We start from the raw sequence: 21,379 nt of genomic DNA, 5'->3' as shown, positions 1-21,379 counted from the left end.
ATGTTTCCATATGTCAGAAGTTGGTCTCACCATTTCGCTGAAGGAAATAAATGAAACAAACAGAATTTTGTGGTCAACTGGAATATAAACACCAAGCAACCAACATCAGGTAGGAATCCAGTACTGGTGGCCCCTGGGAGTTAACCGTCTCCAGTTCCCCAACTCTCTAGGCTCTGACTTGGTTAAGACTGGCTTGTGAATTTTCCATACAACACTTGATTATTAGAGATTCCACTAGGATTTAGCTGTAACTTGTAAATAACCACCTATGATTGAATCGAATACATACACTGTGAGTGTCTAATTGAGATATTGTATCTATTTTGATTTAAGTATTTGGGTGTTTTCACACACCTGTTAGTCTAAAGTTGAGAACTATTACATTAGCCAAAAACACATTTTCTTTTTTCTTTATTCTTTTTAAAATTAAAAACATAGTACGTTTTACAAATACCAGGTCACCAGGCCAACTTATCTTAATATTTGCTCTTATTTTTTTGCCCTGTTCATTTTCAGCAAACAAAGCAAGATGTTTTTCGTTTGGCTGGCTGGTTTTTTAATTGAAGTATAGTCGATTTACAGTGTTTTGCTCATTTCTGGTGTATGGCGTAGCGATTCAGAGCAAGATTTTTTTTTAATTTTTTAAATTTTTTAAAATTCTAATTTAGTCTTAAGAATATATACTTGTCATATTTCTGGCTCTAGATCCAAAATGGCAACATCTATAAGTGCACTGCATTCTTGCATCTTCCTTTTACAGAGTCATATGCGTGTCACCTCTAAATGGAAATATTTTGGCTCTGGCAATCCTGTAATGTTAATAGTCCTAACATGTAATATTTAATGACATGAAACCATAGGGTATTTTAAGAAGGTGGCTTCCTAATGCATGTCTTTTGGATGTGTTTGTTCTTTTCTCTCACTCTTTTATTCTCTTATTCTCTCATTGGAAACCAAACTGGAGATAGTAACATTGAATCTATTCATTTTGTCAATAGTTGTTTAAAACAGCACAAGTAGTTATCCTAGTACCCCCAAGCGCTTGGCATGTGATTCTGTAGCCAGGCAAACTGCAATAAACCAGGCCAGCTGAATCTTACACTCAACCTCATCCACTTAGACTGAGCAAATTTGGCTCCTTTTGCTACCCACAACTCCACTCCCTCATAATTGGACAATTACCCTTAACTACTTTTTAAAAGAAGTATATGCCATCTGTCCCATCATGAGGCATGATTTTTGCTTCTTGTGATCATCTGGGGAATGCCAGAGGTGGGGGATGCCAAACACTTTAAAGTACGGAAAATTTTCAGAGGGAAAGTCTATTTTCTCTTGTTTGTTGTGGACATGTTCACTGGTTAAGAATGCTCATAATACGGAAAGAATTCCCAAAAGTTTTTGGTGAAATTCCAGATCTATAGGGGTTAAAGACACTCAGTTGTAGGGGTCAAGTACAGTTCAAAAACAAATACTGTGGCTGTGGATTTGAGTTAGCTGGTCTTTAAGGGAACAGTGCTAAGTGGTAACTAACTCTTCAATTTAACCTCTCTTAACCTTCTGTGTGTGACTTACAATTTTCTTAGTCATAATGATGTCACAGTACATTTTTGCTCTGAATTGTCAGACCCGGATGCATAATTAAACTACAAGACCTTCTCTCTCCACCCTAGAAACACCCATACACTACCTCATTTATGAAAAACAGAATAATTATTTTGCTTACTTTTTTTTAATCTTAACTTGATGTCCTTGATTTTTATGTTGTTTTTTCTTTTCCTGGAAATTCAGTGAGTTCTTCAGATACCCAAGATTTTTATTTTTCCAAAAAGGATGGATTAATAAGGTACATTAATAATTTTACTCTATATTTTTTGGTGACCAAAATTAGAATTAACTTAAAACGTGAGAGTCTGGTGTTGCAGACATCTACACCACTGTCTGACCAGCACTGTGTTTTTTCTGGAGCTAAGTCTTCCCCAACTCCAACCATGAGGAGTGGTCATCTTACAGGACTCTCTACCCATTCCCCTCAAACACAGGGCCAATCACATTCTTCCCCAGGCCTTTTAAACTGAATCCAGTACAGAGAGTTGGTCTGTCTCTAGTGGTGGGAGTCACACCATGATAAACAGTTATTTTTAATGTTCACGTTCCCTGCCCCATAAAGGAACAGAATCAGCCACTAGAGGAAATGAGCTGGCAACAGAAATTAAAAGGTGAGAGAGAGAGTAGGAGGCAGCTGTCAGTGTTCATGTCCCAAATTCCGGTTGTCCCTAAAACCCAGACATATCTTAACCCTTCTTGTGTTTTACCTCTTCAATCCTTCCCTTGAGTGAATCCCTCTGCCTGTCTATGCACCTTCAAGATGGCTTTCTGTCTCTTACAACTAAAACAAATGGAACTAATACACTTGTGCTAAATCCTAAGTCATGTAGATTTTGAAAATAAGAAAATTATGATTAAAATGGAAACTGAAACTCCTTGACATTGGCATTTATTTTCATTTACTCTTAAACACATTAATAAAGGAAAAGGCTGTGTACAAGTCCCAGAATTTCCAAGGAGCCCAGCCCATTTTGCCCTCACCTCCAAAATCCTGTATCACATATAGTGAGGTCAATAAATCAACGATCATTTGGTATTTTCTGTTTTCTCAGCACAAGCAGGGATATACGAGAAGAATAAAATGTGTCCCATTTGATTATATTTGCCTTATATTACTTGCTTAGTAAGGAGTTACTGCCTTAATAATTTGGCTAAGGTTACATGGGTAGTAAATTCAAATTTATACCAAGATTTAAATATAGAAAATTATTCAAGTCTAGATTTTTTTTTAATTTAAGCACCAACTCTGCATTATCCCCTTTTAACCAAGAATATTTCCTTCCTCTCCTCCATATTTCGTTTTGACAAATTTTCAACCTAATGAGATGTTGAAAGAATAGGACAACAAAAAATCCATACACTTTTCATCTAGATTTACCAGTTCTGGTACCTTTATTCATTCTCATGATTGATAGATAGATGATTGACTGATTGATTGACTGATTGATAGATACTAAGCCATTTGAAGGTATCATAACACTTCATCCCTGAATATTTTAATATGTATCAGATCTGAAGACCAGATTCTCTCTACCTGTTTGCCTTTCTTACATTAACATCTTTGAAAGTCCTAGGATAGTTGTCTTGGAAAGTGTGCTGTCGTCTGGATTTGTCTGTCATTTCTTCATGATTAGACTCAAATTAAACATTTTGGCAAGAATACAGCCTTGCTGATATTACAGGCTTTTCCCTATATCACCTCAGGAGGCATATAATTCCATTTGTACGATAGCAATGGTACTGAATTTAATCACTTGGCTAATGTAGTTTCTGTCTGCTCTTCTATTTAAAGGTACGTTTATTTCTTTATAATTAATAAGTAATTTCAGTGTTAATTGCTAATCCTTGCCTGAATCAATTATTATACTGATGATTGTAAAATAGTAATTTTTCTAATTTTATTAGCTAGAATTTTTCTACAGAGAAGAGTTTTTTGTCCCTGCCTCCCCACCTGTTTTTAATATCATGATAGATTCATGAATGAATGTTTATTGAATGTGTTGTGATCTCTTACCACTATTAGTCATGTTGATACTTGAATTATTTAGAATTTGGTCAGTGGAACTCCCTACGAAGCCAATTCCTGTGTCCTTTTGACATATTCTCATTTTTTGAGCACTTTTTTTTTTTGCCACAAAGGTGCTCTAGGCACACCTTGCATTTCTTTATCCTAGATCAAGATGTAAGTGATAATGGTATTAAAGACCAAGATGGCATTCAAGACCAAGATGTAAGTGATGTAATGATATTAGATCTGATACCATTAAACAATCTTTACCATTAGATCTAATACCATTAAGTGATCTTTACCATTAGATCTAATATCATTAAGTGATTATAAGTGATCTAATGGAATTACAGACCAAGATATAAGGGACAGCTGTGCTCATGGCTTCTGGGGTGTCACTGCCCTAGTCTCTCTCAATGGATCGAGCTGTGAAATACATTTTGTTAAAAAGAGTTGATAATTACATCTCCAATTCAAATTCTACACCTCAGGATTTTTCCTTTCCCCATTGTTTATTCGTATGTCCTCCCAGAGCCCTGGTTCCCAATAATATCAACATTATTTACTCATTCATTGTATTCTACTTTACATATAAAATCAGTTGATTTCAATGCCAACAAGAAACCTGTTAAGTTCAAGTTTTCTTTGCAGTTCTCATCTTAGAACACATACTGTTATTGGTACAGGACTAGAATTCTGTGCATCCAGGGTGGTCATGTTCTCGTTGTGACATGCTGTTGGGTTCATGTGTCCATCACAGTTCTTTTACATAATAACTTCATCTTGAATTCTGAACTTTCAACTATCTTTATTTTGGCTAAATTATGTTTCTAAGTGACTTTTTCAGGGTGATTTTCTGAGACCTTGCCATATCTCTGATTTTTTCCTGCTGTCTTTATATGTGAGTGAAAATCTGCACCTCCTTGTCCATTTATTAAGTTTATTCCAAGTATGTTATAAATCTGATGCTATTGTGAAGGGCAATTTTATCCTATTGTTTTTCTGATTATAATAATAGAATTGGTGTATTTATTTTGAAGAAAGCTACATTGTTAAAATCATCATATAGCTTAAATAGTTTTAATTGATTTTTTTTTGCTTTCCTGAAGGATAAATATATCATCTAAAAGGTCAGACGCTCCACTGCTTAAGAACAGATCCACTTCCAAATAGTTGTGCACTATCCCAAATGTTTGCTTGTCCAGAACGACAGCACATGGACAATTGTTACCAGCATCCAATGTCGGCAGGAAGAATTGATGTACTTTTGCTCAGATGTATTAAAATCATGTAACATATATAGCACTAAGTTTAAGTATATGTTATACCTGCAGAAACAAAGTCAAATGCAAATGCTAGTAATAAAACTTGAGTGCAAGATAAAATTAGATTAAGTTAATTATTTAGTAGCAATTATGGTGTCTTTAATAAATTAAACACTGATAAACTACTGGAGTTCGGGAGGATAGCAAAGTAAAAGCAAGCCAAAGGATTTTCCAAACAATACAGATATATTCTTGACCTTGTTTATTAGAGAAATGTAGGGTTAAGAGTCTTTAACTTTCCAATCATTGCCAATGCCATTGTAATGTGTGCTTACTATCCTGGTTGAGAATATCCAACTCTGCTATACAAAACAAGCACAAAAAAAATGAGATGAATAAAACTCTTAGCAGGGTTCAGCATAGACATTAAGCAAGCAGTTTATGAGACACAGATGAAACTCACAGGATGTATTAACTGTAGATAATGAGTAAGCAGGAAGCTTGAGAGATGTAGGCGGCATACCCAAGACTGATTAAATATACAGGAAGTTAGCAACCTCTAAGACACGTTAAAAATACATGAAATAATTGGAACATATGATGAAACAAACAGGAATGATACTTACAGATAGAAAGAGATGAAAAGACCAAGGAATAATTATAGATCATGTCCTCTCTATGCCGTCAGCCAGGCCGTCTATAAATTGGCGACCCATTCGGAGCACCCATCATGGTCTCATTCTGGCCCTACTTGGGCTTTGCTCAAGAAATTCAGATAAAACCCAGAGTTCTGAAGGCTAACTGGCAAACCACAGCAGTGGCCAGGCATATTTACCTGCTTCTCTCAGAGTCAGCAGGTGAGTATGTTGACCCTGGGTAAGTTCCATCTGCTGGGCTCCCTTAGAACCACACCATCAGCTGAGAGGACTTAGAGTCAGAAAGAAAGGATCAGAAATCAGGCAGCAGGGCCCCTCCACCCTGCTTGCATGTTCCGTGTTAACCTCTCCCTTCTCCTTCCCCTTACTTCTCCTATGTGTCTTTAAATGATTTAATCCACCATGTTATTTGAGCATTTTCTTTTGGTCTGTGAGCTTCTCTGTTCCATGACCACTGGGTTAGTTTGAGTTTGCCTAGCTAATGTATTTCACGATATTTTCACACAAGGGTAATTTCCCATGTGACAGCAAAATGAAGAACAAATATATTAATCTCTCTAATTATTATCAATCATTTAAAAGGCAAAGTCTCAACAAAGGTCAATTTGATTTCAAAATCTAGTTATTCCCTTTATAAGATAAACAAATTCCCCTAGAAAATTAAAAGTAAATGCTTGGTCAAACAAATCAAGCAAACATCAACCAAGAAAGCATGTTTGTAACATGAATGATAAATTTACATACCAGCAAGTTGACTTCAAGAGCTCAGCAGTTCCCAAATCCTGCGTTGTGTGTCCCCTGTACACAGTGTCCCCAGGGCACTGAGATGAACCTCTGGTTGAAATGCCTACAGAAGCAGGGGACTGGCATCTGCTCCCACCAGGATGCTCACTAAGCCTTAGAACCTGACCTTTTGTCCGTTTCTCATCTTGGCATCTCTGGAAGCCAGAGTCTTACTGGACAACTCACTGCTGCAGGGCAAGAAAAATGTCCAGGGTGTCCAGGAAGAAGATGGTCTGACCTCCTGCCTCCTCTTGGGTCTCTGTGCCCTCAGAAGGTGGGTTCCATGGGTCCACAGGAGAAGCACAGATGCTGGAGAAGATGCGTCTAGTAACGGATAGACCTGAGCCAGCCATGGTGAGGCTGGGGAATTCTCCCTTCCGCTGAGATGGTACCTTGCCCACAGTGGGTGCCCTATGTTCCTTCCTTTCTTTCTTTCTTTCTTTCTTTCTTTCTTTCTTTCTTTCTTTCTTTCTTTCTTTCTTTCTTTCTTTCTTTCTTTCTTTCTTTCTTCTTTTCTTTCTTTCTGAATGGAGGTGCTGGGGTTTGAACTCAGGACCTCGTGCATGTTAAGCATGCACTCCACCACTGATCTTTTACCTCCCCACGCACGCCCTATATTTCTTTAATAATAAATGAATGACCAGGCTATCAAGTCACTTTTTGATACACCTTTTATGGGACTTATAGTTCAAGATGCATTTTAATTTTGTGTATATTTCATAGCTCTCCTCCTACTTTATCATTTTCTTGAGACTAAAGTCCAGGTTCTAACTCATGACTGTATCCCTGATGAGTATCTTAAGTTAGAGCTTTGAACAGAGATATGAAAGAAGTGTTTCTGAATCAGTAAGTAGATGAATAAATAAATTTTTATCAAAGAGCCAACACAGTTGCCTGAATTAACTTCTACTAATCACTGGCTCTCCATTCCCAACTCAGAACTCAATACTGCCATTACTACTTTTGGTTTTATCTGATAATCTTAGGATGAAAGTTCAGAGAAAAGACCATTATTTCCAAGTGGCAATAAGGTCCCTCTCAAACCTCTTCTGTTCCTATATCTCCATTAAGATACTACCCCATCTCTCACCACTTTTGTACTGTTGATTCCTCAAAACAGAGTTGTCCACACTTGGATGAAGTGGTGACATTCACTGTGATAGCAAAAAAAAAAAACAACGCAGAGGAGAAATAAGTTGGAGTGAGAAAGTAGGGGGACCAAAGTAGGCACAGACCACACACTGGGGATGTGCTGGATTTGAGACACCTGTGAGATTCCGGGGGGAAGATGCCATGTGGGCTGCGCCATCTTTTTATTCACCTATTCTTCACTTTTTCTTCTCACTACACCCACCAGTGTGGGTCTATCCCTATTTCCACCTGCATTTCTACATAATAGACATCAAACAGATGTTAGCTGAATCGGATAAATTAGCATGTCTTATTTTTCCCTCTTCTAGTATCTTATTCTTTTCTTCTTTTTGTTTGTTATTTTCTCTTTTTCTTCCTTCTTTCCTTTTCTTCCCCTTTCTTCCTCCAACATATATTTAGTTGAGCACCTATTATATGCCAGAGGCCATGCTGGGCCTCAAGAGTATAGTTTTTAGTAGGTAATTTCCCTCTCCTCTTGGAACTTACAATACAGAGACTGGCACTGATCAGATAAGCCCATCAGTAACGTTAATAATGAGCAATGCTGACAAGTGCTGTGGAGCAAAAGCTCACAGTGTGTTGTACTGGATGTGGCTGATGTAGCCTCGCCAGGGTGGGGGGTGAAGGGAAGCTTCCTTGATAACATGGGCTGAGAGCTGAAGGAGCATTGATGTGAACTTGGGGCCCAAGGGCAAGAGCCAGGAGGAGCCTGGTCGGAGGACGAGTGGTTGGAGCGAGGATGTTCAAGGCACCGAGAGGTGGGCGTGGGTGGGCACCGAGGGTGAGGGAAGAGCGCCACAAAGGGAGCTTGGCTCTCTGTGCATTTGTATTTAATTTGTCAGCTTTTTCTTGACCTTTCTCTCTTTTGATTTTCCTTCCTTGGTGTGTTCTTTTGTGTTTGTTATTTAAGTTCTATTTTTAAATAGCCCAAATATTGGAGAACCAAGATAAGATCAGCGCATTGAATCGCCTTCCCCAGGTTTAGATGTGTACCCTAAACGAAGAGTCGGGAAACACTGGAACTTGGAGAAGAGTTCAAGGGGATGTATGCTCTTAAAGGCTGACATGACATTAAAAATATCTAAATAGTTCATACCTTAACGAGGAAGCTTTTAAGAGTGTCCAGTACCTATTGAGTGAGAATGCATAGTGAATCAGTGAAGGAAAATTTTAAGATCGCTAATGTTTTATTCTCTTTTTGGATTTACCACCCACCTGTGTGGTGTTGCCTACCACGGAGGCTTTGATGATTATGCAAGTTTTTCTTGTTTCGAGTTATGGTACGTATTGTTCAGTTTATACCCGCAATGGACGATTGAATAAATATAAGAACTATAAGGAGCACATGTTCAAACACAGAACATTAACAAGGACCATAAAAATAATTAAAATTCTGCAAATCACCTCAGTATACTATTCATCAGAATACAATGCATTCATCTAAGCAATTTTTTTATACCAAGTGCCTCAGAACTAGGATTAGAAAGAGTAAATCTAGTGATTAATGTATCTAAATTGACTTTACATTCATTTACATTCATAAAAATGATATATGTGCACAATATATAACTTGCAGATAGGTGCTTGCAAATGCCACACTTGCATATATTAATCTTTCTAAAGCCTTTCGAAAATTGTATGGGTCTGATGAATAGTATATTGGGGTGATTGCTCAGAATTTTTATTATGTTGTATTATATTTGTTGACAAATCACTCTTCTTTCATATTTAAATTAAATAGCATGGGTCATTTGATAAATGGGGAAATTTTTAAATTTACCTGTATCTTATGAATATTATTAAATATTCTATCAAATAAACTTTATACATATATTTTTAATAGTAGGATGATATAATTTTACATAAAATAGTTTCTTTATAAATCACTTCATAAAATGGTAAAATGATTATAAAAATTCATGGAGGGGGTCTCTGAGATCATTTATTACAACAAGAATTCACTAATCAGAAGAGTTGGAAAACTGTTTTAATCTACTTTAATTATTTCCCAAAGAGTTCAAGCACACATAGCAGATGCACCATCGAAGGAACAAGCACACTAGCTAGATACCTTAACAGTCTCCTCTTGTTTTCTCACCACAATTTGTTTTATCTTGTATAGCATTTTAAAACATACATGCATATACACCCACACCCAGGCAATCTGTGAACATGACATGTACAGATTTCACCAATCAATTGCATATGCACTTAAGTAAATGAAAATAGCTCCTAGATTTTTAAGAGAAGAAGCGTCTGGGAAATCTTTAACAACTTAGAACAATTACCCAAAGAATTGATTTATGCTCCTGGTATTCAAACCGCCAAGGTCAAGGTCAGCCTTGATTGGCATTTAGATTTTCATGTATTTCAAAAAGTGTATAATTTTAATTAAGTCCTAAATCACTTTAGAGGAAAGTATGCAAAGAATATTATTTTCTTAGTACAAAATCTCAGGGATTTAGCTGGGCTCCCTGAGGTCTGTACAAATCGCTTAATCCCTTTTCCTCAGTTTTTGGTTGGGAATTATACCCCTACCATATAGAGATGGGATGATCAAATACTCCAACATCTATAAGAAGCTTTGAAGTTTAGTAATACGGATGTGCAGGCTGGGGGGCAGCGTTCTTGTTCTCATTGTGCTTCGTGACTTTCCTGACCCGGGGTTTCCCTTGATGTGAGCCCACAACAAAGCCGTCATGGCGTTTGTGTGTTTCCACCTGCCACATTACTGGCTGCTTGTGTTTACACACAAAGCATTCGCTCATTGGTAAATCAGTGTGAACTAAGATTATTTGACATTTTTCAACGTTTCCATTCTTTTAACTTACCTTCAGAGTCACCAGAATGATACAGGTCAGAAATACTCTTACTGCACACACCTTGCCCTGGATGACAACGCTTATTTCACAGATAATGATTTTCACACACATACACACACACAAAGTTGTGGCATTTTATAGCCCACTTAAATGAATAAGTGACCAGAAGGGCTAATATTTAAAATATGTGTATGTGATGAGATCAAATATTGCCAAATCAGTGTGACTTCCTGAAATTCCAGTAAAAATGAGAACAGGAAGACGATTTCGTTGACATCCATTAGAAGAAGTAGCTTCAATAAAATAAGATGCATTTCTCTTTTCCTTTGTCAATTTCACTTCAGAATCATGTAAAGTCTTATATTCCAAACTGAAGCCAAGACACACCTCTCTATTACTACTGAGATTTAACGGATTTTGCCACCCTTTCATAGAACTCATTTGCAAAAACAGAAAAGTAAATTTCATAAAATGAGTTTGTCACATAAGTAAGGACTCACTTGAAATATTAATCTATTTAAATTAATACTTTTTCATACCTACACATTTCTCTAAAATATTAAACGAAGGATAATTTAAATTGTTTTTAGTTACAATGTGCTATGTGATTATGAGAAATGACAATGCAATAATATAAATCATACTGAATGCACTCTACATTAAAAAAATGAACCCAGTCACATCAGTGTAATCTTATTAGGAACTACACATGTATTCAAATGGTATACTTTGAAAGTTTTGCAGCTCTTTGTGCATAGTAGGTGTTCATTATTTGCCAAAGGCCTAAAACATGAATGAATGAATGAGTGGACAAATGAATGAATTGCCTTCAGAGATCATATAATATTTTTAATATAAAAAACAGTGATCAATATTATTCTGATCCCCAACCCTCTCCTCCTCCATTACCACAGAAATACATTTTAATAATGTTTATGTATCATTTGACTGAAGAAGCTAATTCATGCCATTCTGTTAGTTGGGGATACAGGTGAATAAGATGATTCTACAGAGGCTAAATGAATTGAGGATTTTAAATGCTTATGGGGGAGGGTATAGCTCAGTGAGAGAGTGCATGTGTGGTATGCATAAGGTCCTGGGTTCGATCCCCAGCATCTCCATCAAAAAACTTTAGGATATAGCTGATATTTTATAATTTTTTATAAATCCTTTCCTCCACTATTCATTCCATGTTCTTTTTCTGTAAAGTATATTTCTTGATTGATTTCTATATTGATTTCAGAATCATTATTAAGTGATTCACCAAAGTGTCTTATTTATTTGGTATCTTATTCACCGTGACAGTGAAATAGGATAAGCAGTGATTTTTAAAGTCAGAAGTATCACAAGAAGGGAACACGAGTGCATGTCTAAAAGAAGTACTTTTTCTGGTGAATACAGTCCCTCTAAACACAGCAGATCCAGCCCAAGCCACCTTCTGCCAGAATATGATGCCCTGTCGGGAGGTCGGCTTTGATATCTGCGACAGACCAATGGTGCGTTAACTGGCAGTAGTTGGATCCACCTTCATGAAAAGGAGACCAGATCCGTTAGTCTCTGTCCCTGCTGCCACAGTGCTTGTTGACAATCTTGAGGCAGCTGGGATGGAGACGACTACCCACAGAGCAGATCATTACGGCCACTAGATCTTTGAGAACCTCTTCACCAAGGAACCCTTATGATGAACATCCATTTGGGGCAGACATATCCACCCAGTCTAAGAGGTCTAGTTACATAGCTCTTCCCCAAACTTTCTTTTCACCAGTCATCCAGTTGTGGCCTCCCCAAGTCCCTGACCATCTGATCAAACCACTCCTCACTACCCAAGAATCAGTGGAGCTTCAAATCAAAAGCAAAATCTTCTTTCGGGCCAGTGGAGTGGCAGGTGAAAGTCTCAGCGTTCCTCACTTGGCGGATCTGGCTTCCCCAGTATCCCTCAGAGCCAGGACGGGCAGGCTAATGCTGCAGCAGTCCCCTGCCGGCTGGTGTGGGCCCATCATGCTCGACCACTCAACGGGCCTTCACAACACCCCAGGAGGAACGGATATAGATTGGAAGATGGCAGAGGAGCAGGCGTCCTGGCACTGTGAGCCACCTGCTCTTAGAATAAGTTTGTACCTTCAGGACCTACTCAAGCCACTCAGTGATGACATGCCGCCATGTAGACCCAAATAACAAGACGTTCACTGTGTATTTTCTACCCAAAGACCTCATGCACTCCTCTGTCACTTCAAACCGTATCACTCATAGAAATATCTAAAAATTATTAAATTTTGGATAGCTCACCTAGGTTTTTGTGCAGTCAGAACTTATTACTCTACCAAAAATAATGGTTTTTCACCTAAGAAGATAGTCTATAGTTTAGTCTACTTGTCTTAATTGACTTTATTCTAACATTCACTATCAAATACATTATTATCTTTATGAAACCGCTCTCGACTCTAAACCATTCTTATTGCTTATATCAACAGATGATTTTATATAGATCATATGCCACACCTTCATTTAAATTTATTCATTTCCATCTCAGCCACTGCATTCGCCTCTTTTTCACTTTTGTATTCTGATCAGACACTCTTCAGCCTGTGCCAAGAGCTGGTTTTGTGTTAAGCATCCTCATCAATGTCGATTTGATTTTAGCAATTCAGCTACTTACATAGCACTTCCAGATTGTGTGAAAAAGTGCTTTATCTTTTGCAAAGTACTTTACATGCACGATTTCAGTTTCGAGTCACAATAAATCTAGGAGGTGAGGGAAGTAGCGAAGGTATTCATTCTTTCTTTCATTAATTTAACTTCTTTCACTTACCTTATCAGTAAACAATTTTTAGAGCAGTTTTGGGTTTACAGAAAAATTAAGCAGAGCGGTCCCATGTCTTCGCTCTCTCACATACAGTGTTCTTTATTACTGACATCTTGCACTAATGTGGTACGTGTGTTACTGCACTTTCTATCACCTACAACTGAAAGAAGGCAGGGTAATATATCTATGTTAATTTTCATTAAAATATATAAAATTGGTTTCAAAATTTTATTTGAACTTGACTGTTGAAGGCCTTCTGTCAACTGAAAGATATGTAAGTTGCTATTTTTAAGAGACTGTCACTGATTAGTAAACCCTACAATTATAACCCACAAGGGGAAATCCACATAAATGTCTGAACTTAAGTGACCTAGCCCTAAACATCTGGACCTTTTCATTCCGGCAGATTTTGTAATAAAAAAGAAAAAGGGAGGGAAAAAGAATGTTATAGGAAATATACTCTTTAAAATATTTGGATAAATCTATTTTATTTTCACACTTTTGTTTACACAAGCCACAACTAAGAATCTCAAAGTCTAAATAATATAAAGCAAAAATGGGGCAATACAAACTCAATATCATTAAACACTACTTACGGAATATTGAAAGAGTCAAATAAAATGACAGCTGTGAGTTTTCTATCTGCTCTTGTTTATCAAAATGCAAATCGAATCAAGTCATTGATAGTTCATATTGTGTAATTTATGAATTTACATATAAAAATAATTCATGTTACCGAAATTGAAATATAATCGCGATATAGCAATTTGATTTGCAGTGCAAGATGATTTCAACATTATAAAAACAGAATTTAATTGAATTTGAATAAAGTTATTTCCAGGATATGTATGAGATGACTTCGAAACTGGGGGACAAGGGAGTACAACAAATGTTCCTTCAACGGTGTTTTCCTTCCAGCACTCTCAGTGACGACGTGAAGCCTGCCCTCTGTAAATGGTGCCATCTGGTCCTCCCCAGAAGAGGCCGCTGAGTATGGGGCTGCCCCTGGTCCAAGGCAGGCTGGCCCTCTCCCCTTCAGGCCAATTTTCTGGTTTGAACGCACGTGCTCTGAGGCGTATAAACTGCTTTACTTCCCTTATTAAGACATTGACATAAGTGTCCCTGGCGTAGTGAAGAAAGACTTCAGAATTGAAATGAACCACCCTTGGGGTTTAATGTTCTTGTCATGTAGAGTTTCTTCTTTTCTTTCTTCTGTTCCTTTTCCCTTTCTCTTTTTTTTTTAATAAAGACTGTAACAGCAGGGAATACACAGACCCTGAAATCGCCAGAAAATGAAATGTTTCCGCAGCCCTGAGATGCGTTTAGTGCCAAGACAGAAACTTAGGTTCCTCTATTGTCCTTTTGTAAAAAGGAGTTTTTTAAAAAAACTCCAATAAAATAGGAATAATTTCAGGGTGATGGGAGACCCCCATGCCTCAGGACATGCTACTCATCATTTGCAGGGTGTTTGGTGATAAAAGAAAGTGAAGAAAAAGGGAAAATTTCCAAATCAGGTTTCCATCAGCCGAGTACACTAGAGAAAATGGCAGTGGTCGGTTTTGTGTTCATTAAATGACTCTTCAAAGGGAGAGACTTCAGGCTCAGTGACACCGGGCATCTATTGCTAGATTCATTGTGGTTTTTGCTTGCAACTTTTTGTTTTATATACTTTTTTCTATTTCTTCTTCAGTGACATAGCTTCATAATATAAACTTACATGTGTAAACATACATACACACTTACGTACATATATACATACATAGTTGCGTCTTTTTACCTCTTTGAATTCAAATTGCCGATGTTTCATTATTCTGGAAAACCTCACTCAAAAGAAATTTAGGGTTTTTAATTTTTAAAAAGCAATGAATAGCTCAATAAATATATACCTATTTCATTTAAAAACTTAAAAAGTAAGCTATCTTATTTATACATGTATTCTTTTTCTTCTTAAAAAGTTCTTTGATATTTTTCAGGCGGTAACAGTATAATATGATTGTTGTAAACAATGATGGTAATAGAATATAAAGACGTAGAAATGCAAAAACAATCCTTTCCCATACCCTCCCAATTCTTCAGGGGAACAGTAAGCCAAAAATCCTTGGCTGCTATAAAAAAAATTGCATAAACAGTGCTCTCAGAGTATAGGACAGGGGTAGATCTGCCTAGCAGTGTCTCAGAAAGCTTCACAGAGGTAGTTTACCTACGTCTGAAAGGGGAGATTATGTAGAGTTCGAATTTATTTTGTTGGTTTTCTAAGTAATTCGGTATAATGAGTGTTACGGAGTTTACCTTTGTGCGAATCACTCCACTGGGGGCTGTAGGAACTATGAAGGTGAGATAAGATAAGATTTTCACACACATGAAGTACAAAGTATAAGAAGGAGTAGGGTAAGCACTGATGCAAATGTCCAGAGGAAGAATCCAGAGTTTGGAGAAAGCAGTCGACGCCACTCTGGAGGTGGGACCTGCTTTACCATCTGTCTGCTCCATTGAATTCCAGAAGAATATTTGCTTTTTCTGTTCACTCCTTATTCTTTCCTTCATTCAACTGCCATTTACGGAGCACAGACTATCCACCAGACATCAGGCTAAGTTCTGGTTACATGAGATGTCCGAGAGCATAGGTGAGGGAGCAGATCCTGAAACAGGTTCAAAGAAAGGAGAAAAGCCCAGCCAGGTAACCAGGTAAGGGTATAGGAGGGAACTGGGTGGGAAACCAGCAGGGAACAGAGGAGAGGTAGTCCAGGAGAGGGAGTCAAAAAACTGCGAAAGGAAGGCTAGGCTGTGTGATAATTCTCCCTTTCCTCCTTTATTTTTTCCAATGCTTTCTAACCCCTAAATTATTCACTGCCAGTTTTAAGGCATTTTTAAAGCATTTTAAAGCACTTCAAAGGGACAATTCAAGTGCTTACAACGAACCTATGCGGAGCAAGTTTGCTTCTCGTTTTACAGTGGGAGCAGCTGACGTTCTTCCCGGTGCCGATGGATTACCCCATTGGCACCCTAGAGTAAAGACACCCTTCCCGGATCCCGGGCCCGTGACCCTTGTGTGACATTCTCCCACTCCCCTGCTGATGCCTTCCTTCTTTCTAAGGACAGGAGTGGAAAGTTCAATATTTCAAGTTCATCTGTGTTGTAGCATGTTTCAGTACTCTGTTCCTTTTTATGGCTGAATAATATTCCATCATATGGATTATAGCACACTTTGCCTATTCACTCACCTGTTGATAGTCATTTGTTTTTACCTTTTTGCTATCGTGAATAGTGTTGGAAACATTCATGTACAGGTGTCTCTAGAGACAGAAATCAGATTCGTGGTCACCAGGGCTGGGGAGTGGGGAGTAAATGCTTAATGTACTCTTTTTGGGGTGATGACAAATTTCTGAGACTAGCAATGGGATTGCACAACATACTGAATATACTTAATGCCACTGACTTGTGCACCTAAAATAGTAAATGGCATAGTGGGTGTGTGTTACAATAAGATGAAGGAATAGCTTACTTTTTCATTTCTCTGGCAGAAGTCCCACTTCCTTTCTCCCGCCCATCACTTCTCATTTGCCCAGGCACCTTCCTCCTCTTCCCATTTTCACTCAAGCAGAGCTTTGACTCTGGGCAGCTCTGACTCAGGCCTTTGCTTGAAATTGTAGGAAGGAAATGCCCAAAGCAGTCTATTCTACAGCAGAGCTTACCTGGCCTGGATGGTCCAGAGTAAATGGCCTTGGAAGACCCACTCAATTCCACCTCCACATCTGCTCTTGTTCGTCTCTCGTCACTCTGCTGAGATCTTCGTTTCTGTTAAAATTGCTCCTCAAATACAGACAATGGCAATCCCACCCCAATTCAGCCCCTACCTTAGACTCCAAGCACAAACTCACCCCGCCTGCACTTGAAGCCCTTCGTGCTCCTTGCTTTGGGAAGAGGAAATGATCCACGTGGCTCTGTGTGCTGCTGGACACATGCGTCTTCATCAGGATGAGCAGGGAGGCAGAAAGTCCAGGGGCAAGACTCTTGAGGGTGAGTGACTTCTTACATGTGATCAGCAGAAGCTCCCGGGAGTTAATGGGGCATCCGAGCCGGCATCCAGGCGCGGAACTCCTCCCACGCTACCTCCCCCTCTAGGCTTCTTGAGTAAAGGGACAGTGAAACTACTCCGTTAGTGCTCTGTTTCTGAGTGTTTGCCTTCATCTGCCAATTGGATGAGACTTACTACGTTTCTGAGGAGGTTTTCTGGTTGGTTTTTTTTAGCCATCATGGGTAAGTTTTTCCACCATGCCTAATAATGAGAACTGGACTAGTGCTCGGAATTACAGAAGGATCTTCAGGAACTTAGCATTAATGAACAGGCAGATGATTTGCAGTTACCTGCTACACACAAATAGATAGCCTCAGGCCAAAGTGAGTCTCTAGGGTGGGTTTGCCAGACAAAACTATATTCTAAAACAGAAGATGGGGGTCCCAGCATTAGGGGAGGGAGGAGGGGAGGGGTGACCATTGCCTTATAAGCTCGTAGATTGGTTGGTCCTAGTGGGAGAGAATTTTGTCTTTAGGAATTATAATGAAGTATTTTGACATTTTAAATTTAGTCGAGAGAAAATGTAAAACGATCAGAATCCTCAAACCAAATTTATTTTCACTGATCTCTAGGGAAACACCTAACAAATGACACAGATGTGTTTGGCTATTCCCCTTCACTTTTAGGGTGAAAGTGTTGATTTGCCGTCTAGCTTATTACAAAATTCAGCTGCTGACACTCTTTTCTATTTGTCTCCATCCCCTCTGAAGTGATTTCTTTCCTCCTGAATAGGAGCCGCCAAAGATAGGTCCCTGACTCAGAGTTGACTGACTGACATTTTTAGACAAGCTTGTTCTGAATCACAGGAAGCTCCTTAGGTGCTTACCTAGAAGATAGATGAGTTACCATCTTGTTCTCTGTATCTTTTTCGAATAGAATTTTTTTCAAACAACAGATTTATTGAGATATAACCCCTTATACTATAAAATTCACCCAGTTACAATCTACACCTTTGGACTTTAGGTGACAGTGATATGTCAGCGTAAGTTCATCAGTTGTTAACAAATGTCCCACTCGGGTGGGGGATGTGGATAATGGGGAGTGGTGCGTGTGTGGGAGCAGGGGGTACGTGGGAAATGTCCGTACCTTCTGTCCAATTCTGTGTGAACCTAAAATTGCTTAAAAAAATAAAGTTTTTTAGTTACAAAAAGTTTAACTAAAAACTAAATGAAATATACACTTTAAAGATCTTCAGTATATTCACAGATTTGGGCAACCACCAGCACAATAATTTTAGAATGTTATCATCACCCCCAAAAGAAACTTCATTCCCATTAGCAGTCACTTCCCACTCCCTCTCCCCACCCCACCCCAGTTCCTGGCAACCACTAATGTACTTTCTGTCTCTATGGATTTGCTTATTTTGGATATTTCATAGAAATGGATTCATGCAGTATGTGGTCTTTTGTGACTGGTTTATTTCACTTAGCATAATGTTTTCAAGGTTCAACCACATTGCAGCCTGTGTCAGTACTTCATTCCTTTTTATAGCAAAGTAATATTGCCATATATGGCTATGTCACATTTGAGTTCTCACTCGTTGAATGATGGACAGTTGGCTTGTTTCCATCTACGCTATTATGCATGATGCTGCTCCGAACATTGGCGTGCAAGTTTTTGTGTGGACCTATGTTTTCATTTCTCTTGGATTCAATATAAATTTTGATTTAATATAGACTAGATCTGACTCTCAATTACCTGGGTAGGTGCTCTGAGTGCTTGAGTGGGCAGGTACCTGAGAAGTGTGAGAAGAGGGAACAAAAGAGAACATTAAGGAGTAAGTAGATGGGACTTAGTTCACTGGCTTCTCAATTTGCAAATCGCTCTAAAATAATACAAACTAATGTCATAACATCTTAGAATCATCTCACTTTATGTGGGAAGCTGAGAACCCAGTAAAGTTAAAGAACTCGCTCAGTGATGGTTGAACACCAAGCAGGACCCAGGGCCTATGGTTTATAGTTCTCAGGACACCGTCTTCTGTACCATTTGCACCACATTAGCATACTCCGTGATCCGCGAGGTGTCTAATTTGAAAAATTTGCCAAGGACCCTATTTAAAAAAAAGTTTAGAATTGACTTGGATTGTCTTCATTTTACTGGAAAGGGACATTCAATTTCTCTGCTAATCAAAGATAATGTTTATGGAGAGTTTACTACGTACCTTGTACCAAGCTGAGTGCTTTGCCTGAGCTACCATATTTAATTTTGAGAACAACCCCATTTCACAAACAAGGGAATCAAGGCTTAAAGATAAGAATTTACACAATGTAATACATGGTGAAGAAGAAAGCTAAAGCCAGAAGCGTCTCACTCAACAAGACTCAATTCTTAAGTGCTCTGCTGTACTGGTAGAAATACCTAAAACTTCCTGTCTCCTTCCTTCACCCTCCCACTCCCAACTGCTGTTTTCATAGGTTATGAGTTTGAGACAACAGACAACCTACGAATGGGACATGCGTCAATTGGGAACGTCTTGTCTATACATTTATAACTGTACTTCAGCAAAAATATGAAATCATTCCATTTATAAATAAAATCACATATATTCTTCTCCAAAATTATCCACAGAAAGGCAATGTTCTTCATCTGAAACCAGATAAGCAAATGCCTTTTGAACTCAAGTGCAAACTTCAATTGTTAGTGGCTCCTAGAATATTGTGTCCAGTATTCTATAGATTATTATGAAGCCTTGACCAGATTCAGGAGAAGATTGCAGTGATCTGTTAATGAATTGGTGTGGAAATGGGGCGCGAAAGACATGCGTTTGCTTTTCCTGAGTGTTTAAAACATTCTCACATCAAATTAAAGATCGTAGAATGTGTTTGTGTGTGTCCCTTGTAAATGTTAGTTTTTCCATAGGTATGCCCACTTGTTCTTTTTCTTAACTTTAAAAAACAAGATTCTGTTAGTGTTTTATTTAGGGCACGTGGTAGCTAACTAAAGAAGAATAAGAAAATCAAGGGTTCTATATAAACATTATATTAAATTTAAAATCCTTCAATATAATATTTGGATAACTTCTATGACCAAAGAAAGTTTATGAACTAGTACAGTGATCATATTTTTGAAACCTAAATTAGAACATACAATTCCATAATGACTTTTAAAGGAATGGCTACCTTTATTGGCATAAAGATATTTTGCAAAGATATTCAAATTAAATAGCATTTAAGGATATTTTCAATAAATCACCTTTATATTAAAAGTGATATGTAAAAGATACACAAATTCATTCTATCTGGGAATGGCCCTGGAAAATATAGGACTGTTGGTTTAAACAGCAGGACAAGAATTCGGGGGCTGCCACTCTCTGATTTCCCCAAAGAAATGTTCTTCCACCTTGCCAGACCCATCGCCTCCTGAAATTCACTCACCTCCTTTAGCTTCTGGCTAAGATCCAAAAGTTGGAGATCAACTGTTCTATCAGCAAGGAACAGACAGTTCTCTCCAGAAGGAGCAAACAGTCTTCAGAGCAAACTCAGTCAGGCTCTGAGGGCGCGGTTCCTAGAGGGAGAATCATGCCACCTCCTCTACGAGCTGTAATTGCAGGGTTATTCACATCAGAATTCACGGTTCTCACCCTGTCGTACTCCTGAAATCCCCCATTCTAATCATGTGCTCACTCTCTAAGGGTGACTTCGTTTTAGCTTTGGTTTTTGTTTTCATTTTCGTTTTCCGCGGTGACCAGGCAATCTGTTATTTTCATGAGTGGTCCAGGAATTCCTTCGCAGAGTATGAATTCCTCCAAATTCCAGCTCTATTGTCCTTGCTCACGACCTTTAGCCCCAGTTTAAGACTTTTTTTTTTTTTTTTTTTTTTTTGTCATCTGCGTTTAGCTTCAGGACATTTTGCCAAACCCAACAGGACAAAGTCTTAACTTTGGCATCACTTGTCAGACCCTGGATAAGCATATTTCTCTTTTTCCCCCATAAATATAAAAAACGGGTGCCAGTATATTAACTAAGTTGAACTTCAAGGTAAACCAACTACCCTTCTTTAATGCTCATCAATAATCCTTTCATTTTATCATGTTTTCTTGCCTCTTCCTACCCTGTTAGATATTTGTTCTTAAAGGTTGAATCAAGCTTCTTCACTCCTGGATTTTTATTCCTCGCATTCTTTGATCCTACATTGAAATCATAATGCTGGATTTGTGACATCACTCTCAATTGTTTTCAGATGGTTTCTCAGGCTGATCAAAAAGAAG

General features: G+C 38.2%; 1 long non-coding RNA gene across 1 annotated transcript; it reads right to left on the bottom strand.

Annotated features, from left to right (window-relative positions):
* Positions 1-18,055: 18,055 nt before the first annotated feature.
* On the bottom strand, positions 18,056-20,745 carry LOC140690217 (uncharacterized). The gene is made up of 3 exons (XR_012065398.1): positions 20,547-20,745; positions 18,868-18,904; positions 18,056-18,287 (listed from the first exon to the last, which is right to left on the bottom strand). It is a non-coding gene; the product is annotated as an uncharacterized lncRNA (long non-coding RNA).
* Between the last annotated feature and the right edge of the window lie 634 nt (positions 20,746-21,379).

This window comes from Vicugna pacos, chromosome 29, assembly GCF_048564905.1.
Source record: "Vicugna pacos chromosome 29, VicPac4, whole genome shotgun sequence".
Classification (NCBI taxonomy): Eukaryota; Metazoa; Chordata; class Mammalia; order Artiodactyla; family Camelidae; genus Vicugna; species Vicugna pacos.
This window is presented reverse-complemented; position numbering and strand designations above follow the sequence as displayed.